Source organism: Giraffa tippelskirchi, chromosome 11 (assembly GCF_054371585.1).
Source record: "Giraffa tippelskirchi isolate mGirTip1 chromosome 11, T2T-mGirTip1v1.2.pri, whole genome shotgun sequence".
Classification (NCBI taxonomy): Eukaryota; Metazoa; Chordata; class Mammalia; order Artiodactyla; family Giraffidae; genus Giraffa; species Giraffa tippelskirchi.
In genome coordinates this window covers 65,916,505-65,930,962 of record NC_137285.1, presented here as the reverse complement: position 1 = coordinate 65,930,962, position 14,458 = coordinate 65,916,505, and positions in this window count along the sequence as shown.

Sequence of the window (14,458 nt, the reverse complement as noted above, 5' to 3'; positions counted from 1 at the left end):
TTGAGTAGTATAGCCATTTTCACAGTATTGATTCTCACAATCCAAGAATATGGTATATCTCTTCATCTGTTTTGTCATCTTTGATTTCTTTCTTTGGTATCTTACAGTTTCTGAAGTAAAGATCGTTTTCCTCTTTAGGTAGGTTTATCCCTATATAATTTTAAATTGTTGATGTCATGGTAAATAGGATTGTTTCCTTAATTTCTGTTTCTGATCTTTCATTGTTAGTGTATAGGAATGCAAGAGATTTCTGTGTATTACTTTTGCATATTGCAACTTTACCAAAATTATGATAAGTTCTAGTAACTTTCTGGTAACATATTTAGGATTTTCTATGTATACATATTTTGTCATCTGCAAAAAAATGTGACAGTTTTACTTCTTTTCCAATCGAAATTCTTTTTATTTCTTTTTCTTCTCTGATTGTCATGGCAAGTCACAGTTTTTTGCTTCAAAAACTATGTTGAATAAAAGTGGTGAGAGTAGACACCCATGTTGTGTTCCTGGTCTTAGAGGAAATGTTTTCAGATTTTCAACAAATGAAAGTGATGTTTGCTGTGGGTTTGTCATATAGGGTCTTTATTATGTTGAGGTACGTTTCCTCTATATCCACTTTCTTGAGTTTATTTATTTATTTATTTATTATCATAAATGGATGTTGGATTTTGTCAAGAGCTTTTTCTGCATCTACTGAGATGATTGCTTGCTTTTATTCTTCAATTTGTTAATGTGGTGTATAACATCAATTGATTTGCATATATTGAAAAATCCTTGCATCCCTAGAATAAATCCTTCTTTCTTGGGGTATATAATCCTTTTAATGTGGCATTGGATTCTGTTTGCTAGAATTTTGTTGAGATTTTTTTGTATGTATGTTCATTCCTGATATTGGCATGTAATTTTGTTTTTTCTGTGTGATCTCTTTGTCTGGTTTTGGTATCAGGGTGTTAGTGGCCTTGTACAATGAGCTTGGAAGTGTTTCTTCCTTTGCAGTTATTTGGAAGAGTTTCAGAAGCAACACTGTTAACTCTATGAATATTTAATAGAATTTGCCTGTGAAACCATCTGGTCCTGAACTTTTGCTTGCTAGGCTTTTTTCAAATCACAGTTTCAATCTCATTACTTGTGATTTGTCTGTTCATATTTTCTTTCTCTTCCTGGTTCAGTCTTTAAAAGCTGTAGCTTTAAAAAAATTTTTCCATTTATTCTAAGTTGTCTCTTTTATTGGCATATATAATTGCTAGTAGTAGTCTCATTTGATCCCTTGTATTTCTGTTGTATTTCTGATTTAAGTTGTAACTGCTTCTTTTTAATTTCTAATTTTATTGACATGAGTCTTCTCTCTTTTTTTCTTGATGAGTCTAGCTAAAGGATTAGCAACTTTGTTTATCTTCTCAGAGAATTAGCTTTTTGTTTCATTGTTCTTTGCTATTGTCTTTTTCATCTCTATTTTATTTATTTCTGCTCTGATTTTTATAATTTCATTTCTTTTATTGACTTTGTGTTTTCCTTGTTCTTCTTTTTACAGTCTTTCTCCAGTTGCTTTAGATGTTAGGTCAGGTTGGTTATTTGAGATTTTTCTTGTGTCCTGGGATAAGATTATAATTCTATAAACTTTCCTCTTAGAACTATTTTTGGTGTATCCCAAAGGTTATGTATCATCATGTTTTCATTGTAATTTATTTCCAGACATTTTTTGGTTTCCTCTTTGATTTCTTCTGTAATCCATTGATTGTTTAGTAACATTGTTTAGTCTTCCTGTGTCTTTTTTTTTTTAATAGTTTCTTTCCTTATAATTGATTTCTAATCTCATAGCCTTGTGTTTGGAAAAAAAAATGCTTGATATGATTTCAATTTTCTTAAATTTGTCAAGGCTTGATTGAGGCAATATGTGATCTATCATGTAAAATATTCTTTGTGCACTTGAGAAGAATGTGTGTTCTGTTGTTACGAGATGAAATATCTTTAAAGTGTGAATTAAGACTATGGGTTCTCTTGTGTCACTGAAGGTTTATGTTTCCTTATTAATTTTCTGTCTAGATGATCTGCCCCTTGGTGTAAATAGAGTTTTAAGATCTGCCACTATTATTGTGTTAGTGGTGATTTCCCTTTTTTATGGCTATTAGCATTTATCTTATATATTAAAGTGCTCCTATTTTGGTAGCATATATATTTACAATTGTTCTATCTTCTTGGAGTCATCCTGTCATTATTATGTATTGTCCTTCTTTGTCTATTATAAGTCCCTATTTTAAAGTTTATTTGTCTGATATGAGTATTGCTAGTCCAGCTTTTCTTTGACTCCCATTTTAATGGAATAATTTTTTCCATGCCCTCATGTTCAGTCTGTATGTTTCCCTAGGTCTGAAGTAGGTCTCTTATGGCCAGCATATGTGCAGATCTTGGTTTTGTGTCCATTCATCCAGTCTATGACTTTTGGTTGGAGCATTTAATTCATTTACATTTAAGGTAATTATTGACATTTTTGTTCTTATTGTCATTTTCTTAATTGTCTTGGGTTTACTTTTCTAGGTCTTTTTTTGTTTCCTTACTCTTTTTTCTCTTCTCCTGTGGTTTGACTATCATTGCTAGTATTTTCCTTTTTTATTTGTATCTATTATAGTTTTTTTGGTTTGCATTTCCCATGAGATTTGATATAGAAGCCTATATATATATATATATATATATATATATATATATATATAAGATTTTATAAAAGATTTGGTCTCTTAATTTTAAGCATAATTTCCATTTCTTACATTTGTACTCTCCTCGTGGTTGCTGGTTTTGATGTCATATTTGTGGTGAATAATTTCCTACAGTAACTCTTTTTTGCCTTTAAAAGTGAGGTTTTCCATTTGTTAATTTCTTGTTTCTAGTTGTGGCCTCTTTTTTACCTTGGAGTAGAGAATTTCTTTTACATTTGTTATAAAACTGGTTTGTTTGTGCTGAATCATCTTAACTTTTCTTGTCTGTAAAGCTTTTCATTTCTTCATCAAATATAAATAAGAGTCTTTCTGGGTAGAGCAGACGTGGTTGTAGATATTTCCTTTTCATCACTTTAAATATACTGTGCCACTCCCTTCTGGCCTGCAGAATTTCTGCTGAAAAATCAGTTGATAATCTTAAGGGTATTCCCTCGTATGTTGTTTTGCTTTACCCTTGTTGCTTTTTTATTTTTTTCTTTGTATTTAATTTTTGTAATTAATATATGTCTCTTGTGCTCCTCCTTCAGTTCACTTCAGTCACTTAGTCCTGTTTGACTCTTTGCAATCCCATGGACTGCAGCACGCCAGACTTCCCTGTCCATCACCAACTCCCAGAGCTTGCTCAAACTCATGTCCATTGAGTCAGTGATGGCATCCAACCATCTAATCCTTTCTAACTCCCTTCTCCTCCTGCCTTCAGTCTCTCCCAGCATCAGGGTCTTTTCCAACGAGTTAGCTCTTTACATCAGAGGGCCAAAGTATTGGAGCTTCAGCTTCAACATCAGTCCTTCCAATGAATATTCAGGACTGATTTCCTTTAGGATGGACTGGTTGGATCTCCTTGCAGTCCAAGAGACTCTCAAGAATCTTCTCCAACACCACAGTTCAAAAGCATCTTCCTCAATGTTCAACCTTCTTTATAGTCCAACTCTCACATCCATACATGACTACTGGAAACAAACGAAGCTTTGACTAGACAGACCTTTGTTGGCAAAGTAATATCTCTGCTTTTTAATATGCTATCTAGGTTTGTCATAGCTTTTCTTCCAGGGAGCAAACGTGTTTTAATTTCATGACTACACTAACCATCTGCAGTGATTTTGGAGCCCCTCAAAATAAAACCTGTCACTGTTTCTGTTGTTTCCCCATCTATTTGCCATGAAGTGATAGGGCCGGATGCCATGATCTTAGTTTTTTGAATGCTAAGTTTTAAGTCAGCCTTTTCACTCTCCTCTTTCACTTTCATAAAGAGGCTGTTCAGTTCCTCTTTGCCTTCTGCCATAAGGGTGGTGTCATCTGCATATCTGAGGTTATTGATATTTCTCCCAACAATTTTGATTTCAGCTTGTGCTTCATCCATCCAGGCGTTTCATATGATGTACTTGCATATAATTTAATTAAGCAGGGTGACAATATACAGCCTTAATGCACTCCTTTCCCAATTTTAAACCAATCTGCTGCTCTGTGTTCAATTCTTATTGTTGCTTCTTGACCTGCATACAGATTTCTCAGGAGGCAGGTAAGGTGACCCCATCTCTTGGAGAATTTTCCACAATTTGTGTTGATGCACACAGTCAAAGGCTTCAGAGTAGGCAACAAAGCAGAAGTAGATGTTTTTTCTGTAATTCTTGTGCTTTTTTGATGATTCAACCGATGTTGGCAATTTCATCTCTGATTCCTCAGTTCAGTTCAGTTCAGTTGCTCAGTCGTGTCTGATTCTTTGCTACCCCATCAACTTCGGTACACCAGGCCTCCGATTCCTCTGCCTTTTATAAATAAAGCTTGAACATCTGGAAGTTCTCAGTTCATGTACTGTTGAAGCCTGGCTGGAAGAATTTTGAGCATTACTTTGTTAGCCTATGAGATTACCACAAATGTGTGGTAGTTTGAACATTGTTTTGCATTACCTTTCTTTGGGATTGGAGTGAAAATTGACCTTTTACAGTCCTGTGGAAACTGCTGAATTTTCCAAATTTGCTGGTATATTGAGTGCAGCACTTTGAGAGCATCATCTTTTAGGATTTGAAATAGCTCAACTGGAATTCCATCACCTCCACTAGCTTTGTTCGTACTGATGCTTCCTAAGGTTCACTTGACTTCTGACTCCAAGATGTCTGACTTTAGGTGAGTGATCACACCATTGTGGTTGTCTGGGTCATTAAGATCTTGTTTGCATTAGTTCTTCTGTGTATTCTGCCACCACTTCTTAATATCTTCTGCTTCTGTTAGGCCCATACCATTTCTGTCCTTTACTGTGCCCAACTTAGCATGAAATGTTCCCTTGGTACCTCTAATTTTTTTTGAAGATTTCTCTAGTCTTTCCCATTCTATTGTTTCATCTATCTCTTTGCATTGATCACCGAGGAAGGCTTTCTTATCTTTCCTTGCTATTCTCTATGACTCTCCATCAAATGGGTTTATCTTTCCTTTTCTCCTTTGCCTTTTACTTCTCTTCTTTTCTCAGCTATTTGTAAGGCCTCCTCAGACAACCATTTTGCCTTTTTGCATTTCTTTTTCTTGGGGATAAGTCTTGATCACTGCCTCCTGTACAATGTCATGAATTTCCATCCATATTTCTACAGGCACTCTGTCTATCAGATCTAGTCCCTTGAATCAGTTTGTCACTTCTACTGTATAATCATAAGGAATTTTATTTAAGTCATACCTGAATGGTCTAATGGTTTTCCCTACTTTCTTCAATTTCAGTCTGAATTTTGCAATAAGGAGTCCATGATCTAAGCCACAGTCAGCTCCTGGTCTTTTTTTGCTAACTGTATAGAGCTTCTGCATCTTGGCTGCAAAGAATATAATCAATCTGATTTCAGTATTGACCATCTGGTGATGTCCTGTGTAGAGTCGTCTCTTGTATTATTGGAAGAGGATGTTTACTATGACCAGTGCATTCTCTTGGCAAAACTCTGTTAGCTTTTGCCCTTCTTCATTTTGTATTCCAAGGCTAAACTTGCCTATTACTCCAGGTAACACTTGACTTTCTACTTTTGCATTCCAATCACCTATGATGAAAAGGACATTTTTTTTTTTTCGTGTTAGCTCTAGAAGGTCTTGTAGGTCATCATAGAGTCGTTCAGCTTCAGCTTCCTCGGCATTAGTGGTTGGGCCATAGACTTGGATTACTGTGATATTGAATGCTTTGGCTTGGGGACGAATAGAGATCATTCTGTCATTTTTGGGATTGTGCTCAAGTACTGCATTATGAACTCTTTTGTTGACTATGAGGGCTACTCCATTTCTTCTAAGGGATTCTTGCCCACAGTAGTAGATTTAATGTTCATCTGAATTAAATTCATCCATTCCAGTCTATTTCAGTTCACTGATTGCTAAAATTTTGATGTTCACTCTTGCCATCTCCCGTTTGGCCACTTCCAATTTCCCTTGATTCACGGACCTAACATTTCAGGTTCCTATGCAATATTGTTCTTCACAGTATTGGACTTCACTTGTATTGGACTTCGCGTTGTTTTCAGTTTGGCTCTGTCTCTTCATTGTTTCTGGAGTTATTTCTCCACTCTTCCTACTTAAGTTTATCCTGTAGGTATCCTCAGGTGTTCGTCCTTAAGTTTATCCTGTATGTGATTATCTGCACTTCTTGACTTGAGTAATTATTTTCTTTACCTTGTTAGAAAAGATATTGATTATAATCCCTTCAAATATTTTCTCAGGCTCTTTGTTTTTCTCTTCTCCTGGGGCCCCTATAATGTGAATGTTGGTGAATTTAATATTGTACCAGAAGTCCCTAAGACTGTCCTCATTCTGTGGCAATGATTTCCAATATTCTATCTTCCAGCTCATTTTTTCATTTATTCATTCCCCTGCCTCAGTTATTCTGCTACTGATTCCTCCTAGTGTATTTTTCATCTCAGTTATTGAGTATTCATCTCTGTTTGTGTGTTATTTAAATCTTCTATCTCTTTGTTAAACATTTCTTCTATCTTCTTTATCTGTGCTTCCATTCTTTTTTTCTCTGAGATTTTGGTTCATCTTTACCATCATTACTCTGAATTCTTTTTCATGTAGATTGCCTATCTCCACTTCATTTAGTTATTCTTGTGAGTTTTTATCTTGCTCCTTTAACTTTAACATATTCCTCTATCATCTCATTTTGCCTAACTTACTATGTTTGTGATCCCCTTTCTGCAGACTGCAGAATAGTAGTTCTTATTGCTTCTAGTGTTATCCTCAGTGAATGAGGTTGGTCAGGTGCTTCTACAGGCTTCCTGTTGGTGGAGACTGGTGGCTGCCTGCTGGTGAGTGGATTTGAGTCTTGTTCCTGTGGTGGGCAGGATCATATCCAGGGGTATTTTAGGGTGTCTGCAAGCTTAGTACAACCTTAGACAGCCTGTGTGCTGATGAGTAGGGCTGTGTTTCTGTATTACTAGTTGTTTAGTGTGAAGCATTCCAGCATTGGAGGCTGCAGTCTATTGGATATGGTTGGAATTGGTGTCAAAATGAGGACCTCTGTGAGAGCTTGTGTTTGTCAATGTTCTCTGGGACTTCCACTACCAGTGTCCTTGTCTTTAAAGGGAGAGTAGCTGACCTTCACCTTCTCAGGGGTTTCTAGACCCTTAGATAGGTCTAGCCCATATTCCTATGGAGGTACAGCTTTGTGCTGGATCCCAGCGCACATGATACACACAGTGCCCTCCAAGAGTGGAGTCTCTCCTCCAGCCCCATAGAGTTCCTACCCTCAGGCCTGCTGGTTTCCAAAGCTAAATGCTGTGAAAGGTTTTCCGCCAGACCCTCAGACTGTCTAGAGGGTTATTTTTCCTGAGAGAGCATTGCTGTGTACCCTGTGTGGACTTTTTTTGGGGGTGGGGGTGGGTGAAGACTTTTTAAATTTTAATTTATTTTAGGGCTATTTTTAGTATGGCTAGCTGCCACGTCTTTCCTCAATGTATGCTGGATGTTTTCCCTTTGATAGGGAATTTGATGTTGTGGTGATAAGCACCTGCCCTGTATATTGAGTGGGATCTCCCCTTTGCTCTATGGTTTTACTGCCTTATCAGGGACAGGGACCTTAGTTATTGGAGTAGAGGCCACTCATATCTGCTTCTTAGCTTGTTTCTGATATGTGGTGTGAGGTATCTGGTATTGGAGTGCTTCCACTGGGAGAGAAGCCACTAACTATTATTCCTCTGGAGCTGTTTTTTTTTTTTTTTTTTAAATCTGTGAGCATGCTCTGTTGCTCATCTTTCACACATTGTGTGAGTTTACAAGTTACTGTATTGTTGGCACTGGTTTCATCCCCATCTTAACTGTGGGTATGTCTGTAATTGGCTGTGGTGTCTCCCAGTTGTTTTCCCTTTTTAGCAGGCCACCAGCATAGATCCACTGAAGGCAGGCCCCAGGATTTCAGCTATCATGGATCTGGACCTTCTAAGCGGACTGTGGGGGCAGCTCAGACTCTGGCCTGGCCTATCCCCAATATATGCAATGCTTGCCAAGTCTACAGCTGCTAAGCTAGATCTGTCTCATCTGTGGAAGCACTCAACCATTCAGATGTTTTGTACCTGCTGAGTTTATAAAGCCAATTGTGGTGACGTAGCTTTCTCGTTTATGCCACTATGAGGAGAGATATCCAGTTCTTCTTCTTTAATTGCACACCATCTGGAGCTCAGCTGGCTTCAGTTCCACATCTGTGTGTGGGCCACCCATAGTTGTCTGCTCTCAAGGTTGCCACGAAGCACAGGAGCCCACGTAGAGGCAATCACCTCCAGTGCTTGAGAATTTTTTTAAATGAAGCATAATTGACTTACAATATTATATTAGTTTCAATTGCACAGCATAGTGATCCTACATTCTTAAATACTACAAAATGATAACCACAATGAGTCTAATTACCTTCTGTCACCATACAAAGCTATTTTATAATTAAGTTTGTACCTCTTAATATACCTCACCAATTTCATTCATTCCCCTGGCTTTCTTCCCTCTGGCAACCACCAGTTTGTTTTCTGTATCTATAACTTTCTCTGCTGTGTGTCATGTTCATTCATTTGTTTTGTATTTTAGATTCCACATATAAGTGAAATCATGGAGCGTTTGTCTTTCTCTGCTCGACTTACTTCATTTAGCATAATATTTCGAAGGTCATCCATGTTGCTGCAAATGACAATATTTCATCTTTTATGGCTAAGTAATATTCCATCGAGGTATATCTTTATTTATTTATTTACTGATGCTTAGGTTGCTTCCATATCTTGGCTATTGCAAATAATACCGAAATGAACTGAAAGGTTCATATACCTCTTAAAATTGGTATTTTTGTTTTCCTTGGGCAAATACCCCAAAAATAGAAGTTATGGATTATACTGTAGTTCTATTTTTAATTTTTTGAGGAATCTCAATATTGTTTTCACTATTGACTATATCTATTTACAATTCCACTCACAAGGCATGAGGATTCCTTTTTCGTCGGTCCTCCTAATAATTGTTATTTGTTGTCTTTTTTGACAATAGCCATTCTGACAGGTGAGAGGTGATATCTCACTGTGGGTTGATTTGCATTTCCCTTATGATTAGCAACGTTGAGTGTCTTTTCAGGTATATATTGGCCATCTGTATGTCTTCTTTGGAAAACTGTCTTTTCAGGGCTTCTCTGTTATTTAACCAGGTTGTTTGTGGGTTTTTTTATTTGTTTTGTTTCTGGTGTTGAATTGTATGAGTTTTTTATATATATTAATCCCTTATTGGATGTACAATTTGTAAATATCTTCTATTCAGTAGGCTGCCTTTTTGTTTTGTTGATAGTTTCCTTCACTCTGTGAAAGCTTTAGTTCGATGTAGTCCCATTTGTTTATTTTTGCTATTGTTTCCTTAGCTTGAGAAGAAGATTAAAAAAAAATAATGTTTAGAATGTCAGAGAACATGTTTATATTTTCTTCTCAGAGTTTTATGATTTTGGGTTTTATATTTATGTCTTTAATCTATTTGGAGTTTGTTTTTGTACATAGTGTAAAAAGATATCCTAGTTTGATTCTTTTGCTTTACCAATACCATTTATTGAAGAGATGACATTCTTGACTCCTTTGTCCTAGATGAATTGACCACATAAGTGTGGGTTTATTTCTGGGTTTTCTTTACTATTCCATTGTTCTATGTCTCTGTGATGATCTTAAGCTGATGATCTCTTCAGTTGAACTCATTCTAACAGCACTGCAATTTCACTTCCCATTGCCACATATAGTTTTTTGATGTGTTTTACATCTTTTTGTATCTCTTAACTATCTATTGTTGGTATAAATAATTTTACTACTTTTGTCTTTTAAATTTCTTTACTAGTTTTACAAGGGGTTGATCATCTACTTTTATTATGTGCTTGTCTTTATCATTTCAGACATTTTCTCTTGTAATTTACATTTTTCTAGTCATGATCTTTCCTACTAAGAAGTTCCGTTATTGTTTCTTATACGGTCAGGATAGTGGTGCTGAACTCTTGCAGCTATTACTTGTGTGTCATTTCAGTTCAGTCACTCAGTCATGTCCAACCATTTGCGACCCCATGTACTGCAGCACGCCAGGCTTCCCTGTCCATCATCAACTTCCAGAGCTTACTCAGACTCATGTTCATCAAGTCAGTGATGCCATCCAGCCATCTCATCCTCTGTTGTCCCCTTCTCCTCCTGCCTTCAATCTTTCCCAGCAACAGAGTCTTTTCCAGTGAATCAGTTCTTTGCATCAAGGTTAAAGTATTGGAATTTCAGCTTCAGCATCTGTCCTTCCAATGAATGTTCACGACTGATTATCTTTAGGATTTATAGTTTGATTTCCTTGCCATCCAAGGAAATCTCAAGAGTCTTCTTCAACACCACAGTTCAAAAGCATCAATCCTTCAGTGCTCAGCTTTCTTTATACTCCAACTCTCACATGCATACATGACCACTAGAAAAACGATAGCTTTGACTAGATGGACCTTTGTTGGTAAAGTAATGTCTCTGCTTTTTAATATACATGTGTGTAAAACTTTATTTCTTCTTCAAATCTGGGTGAGAACTTCATGGGTAAAGTATTCTTTTTTTTTTTTTTAACTGGTATGTTTTATTTATTTCTTAATTTGAGTACAATATTTAGCCTCTATTTTTCATGGGTAGAGTATTCTTGATTTGTAGGTTTTTTACTTTCATCACTTAAACTATGTTATGTAAGTCCCTTCAGACCTATAAAGTCTCTGCTAAAAAGTTGGCTGATAATCTTAAGAGATTCCCATTGTCTATAACTTGCTTTTCTCTAACTGCTTTTAAAAGTCTCCGTTTATATTTAATTTTATTTTTTTAATTACAATACGTCTTTGTGTGGACCTCTGTGTGTTCAACATGTTTGGAAATTTCTATCCTTCCTGAACTTGGATATCTGTCTTCTTTCCCAATTTTTAGGGAGGTTTTCAACTATTTTGTCTTCAAGTAAGTTCTCTGCCTCTTTTCTGTCTGACTTCTCCTTCTGGTATCCCTATAATGTGAATGTTAGATGCCTGTTGTGATTCAGAGTTTTCTTAAGCATACTGTTTTTTTTTTTTCATTATTATTTCTATTTTCTGTTCAGCTTGAGTATTTTCCACAACATTATCTTCCAATTTGTGGATTCATTCCTGTGTGTAATCTAATCTACTCTTGATTCCTTCTAGTGTATGTATATATACTTTTCAGTTATTGTATTCTTTAGCTCTGTTTGGTTCTTCTTTATGTGTTCTAACTCTTTGCTAAAATTCTTCCTGTGTTCATCCATTCTTCTCCCAAGTTTGCTGAGCATCTTTATGATCATGTTTTGTAATCCTTATTAAGTAGATCGCTTATCTCTACTTTGTTTTGTTCTTCTTCTGAAGTTTTGTCTTATTCGTGTGTTTAGAACATATTCCTCTATCTCCACATTTTCCCTAATTCTCTGTGTTTATTTCAATTCATTGGGTAGTCTGATTATATCATTCAGTCTTGAAGAAGAGATGTTATATAATAAGAGATAGTCTATGGGGCCCAGCAGCACACTATGCTCTTGTCAGTAGGATTATATGCTTTAGGGATGCCCCCTATATGGGCTATATGGGTTCTTCTGTTGTGACAGGGCTGACAACTGCTGTGAGTCTGGCCTCTGGCCCTGTGAGCATGTGAGGTTTCTGCATGAACCCTTTAGGAGCAGTATCTCTGCTTCCCATAGCGTTACGGCTTCTCATAAACAACCCCTCTGGCCTTTAAAGCCAGATGTTCTGCAGGCCCATCTTCCTGGCACAGGACCCCATGGCTGGAGAGTTCATTGTGGATCTCAGACCCCTCACTCCTTATGATTATCCTTCTGCTTGTGCATCGCCCACTTGGGAATGTGGTTCTTTACTGTACTGCATCTCCACCCTTCCTGTTAATCTCATTTTATTTCCTCCTTCACACCTTTAAGTTGTGGAAAGTTTTTTCTCCTAGTCTTTCTCCTTTATCTTCTCTATTCTCAGATATAGTTGCTTTGTAAATAGTTTTAATTTTGGTGTGCTCATGGCAGGAGGTGAGCCCAGGGTCTTCCTACGCTTCTATTTATAGAGTATCAAAGGTTACACTTGTCTTTTGAAGCCAGGGATTGGTTTCTCTTCTCTAGCTATGAAATTCATAGGTGACATCTTCTTCCAACATAAAAATGTTTTAACTATATAAAAAATTTGTTTAGTGTAGTCTCCTTCATTTGTATCTGAAATAGATGTGGAGAGCTTTTTGCAGCTTCTATATCAGCAATTGCTCCTTCAGCTTGTACTTCTTTGTTTTAAAGGTGGTTTCTTTTCTTAAGCCTCTTGAGTCAAATTCTACTAGCTTCATTTCTTTTTTGAGGTGGGGAGGTGAGGAGTGGAAATTTTGTCACCTCGCTAAACCTTCATGGACTTGGAGGCAGTTAGGGCCTTGTTCTGGATTAGACTTTGACCTTAGAGAAGTGTTGTGCCTGGTTTTGTCTTCTACTCAGAACACTCAAACTTTCTCTATATCAGCAATAAGATGTTTTGCTTTCTTATCATTCATGTGGTAGTACTGTTAATTTCCGTCAAGAACTTTTATTTTGCATTCATGACTTGACTAACTATTTGACATAAGAGGTCTGGCTTTTAGCCTAGTTCAGCTTTCAACATGCTTTCCTCACCATGCTTAACCTTTTCTAGCTTTTGAGTTAAAGAGATGTGCTACTCTTTCTTTCATTTGAACACTTAGAGGCTATTGTAGAGTTTTTAATTGGGCTTACTTCGATAGTGTTGTGTCCCACAAAATAGAGTGGCCTGAGGAGAAAGAGAGAGACAGGGAACAACTGATTGGTGGAACAGTCAGAATGCACACAACATTTACTAATTAAGTTTACCTTATTATATGGGCATCTAATAGCTCAGCTGGTAAAGAATCTGCCTGAAATGTGGGAGATCTGGGTTCAGTCTCTGGGTTGGGAAGATTCTCTGGAGAAGGGAAAGGTTACCTACTCCAGTATTCTGGCCTGGAGAATTCCATGGACTGTATAGTCCATGGGGTCGCAAAGAGTTGGACACAGACATGACTGAGCGACTTTCACTTTCACTTCATTATATGAGCATGATCCTTGGCACTCCAAAACAGTTACAACATGCATCCTTAGTTGCATGCTCAGTCATTTCTGACTCTTTGTGAACCACTTGACTGTAGACTACCAGGCTCTTCTGTCCATAGGATTTTTCAGGCAAGAATACTGGCGAGGGTTGCTACTTTCTTCTCCAGATGATCTTCCTGATTCAGGAATAGTGCTCACATCTCCTGTGTCTCCTGCATTGCAGGCAGATTCTTTACCAGCTGAGCCATAAAGGGAAGCCCTTAAAAAATTACAGCAGTGACATCAAAGATCACTTATTACAGATCACCATATAATAATTAGAACATTTGAAATGTTGGGGAAATGATCAAAATGTGGCACAGAGACATAAATTGAGCAAAAGCTGTTGGAAAATGACCCTACTTCTTCAATGTTGGTTTTCTACAAACCTTCAATTTGTAAAAAATGAAATATCTGCAAAGCACAATAAAGAAAAGTACAATAAAGTAAGGCATGACTGTGTTTAGGAATGTGTGTTTGGATTGCAAGTATACATTGTTATTGTTGCTTTTAAATTGTGTTTTAGTTTCAGTGTCTAGAGTACATGGTCTCATAAAATGATTTTTAAAATTTTCTTGTGTGGTGGTGGTTTAGTCACTAAGTTATGTTGGACTTTTGCCACCCCATGGACTGTAGCCCTCCAGGCTCCTCTGTCCATGGGATTTTCCAGGCAAGAATATTAGCTTGGGTTGTCATTTCCTTCCCCAGGGTATCTTCCTGACCCAGGAACTGAAACCACATTTCCTGCACTGCAGGCAGATTCTTTACCACTGAGCCTCCAGGGAAGCCCAAAATTACTTTAGACTGGATTTTTGCCTAATATATGTTAATTCTCACTTTTTTTAAACTTTGTTAAAATATCTTCAAGATAATTTTATTTTTTCACGAAATCATTGAAGCAAAAGCTAGACTTTGCTGCAGTAAACCAGAAATAGGTTTCAGATTCACATGAATCTGGTTAATTCTTATAAATGCTTTATGTATACTTTAGATAGTGTGTATTCTCTAATTGTTGCACACAAAAATGAAGCTTGTTAATCCTGTATTCATATCTTCTTTGTTTTTACTAATTTTTGACTGTTTGAACTGTCAATCCTTGAGTGAAATATGCTGAAATTTCTTTCTGTTGGTTGATTGACATTTCTTCCCTTTTGTTC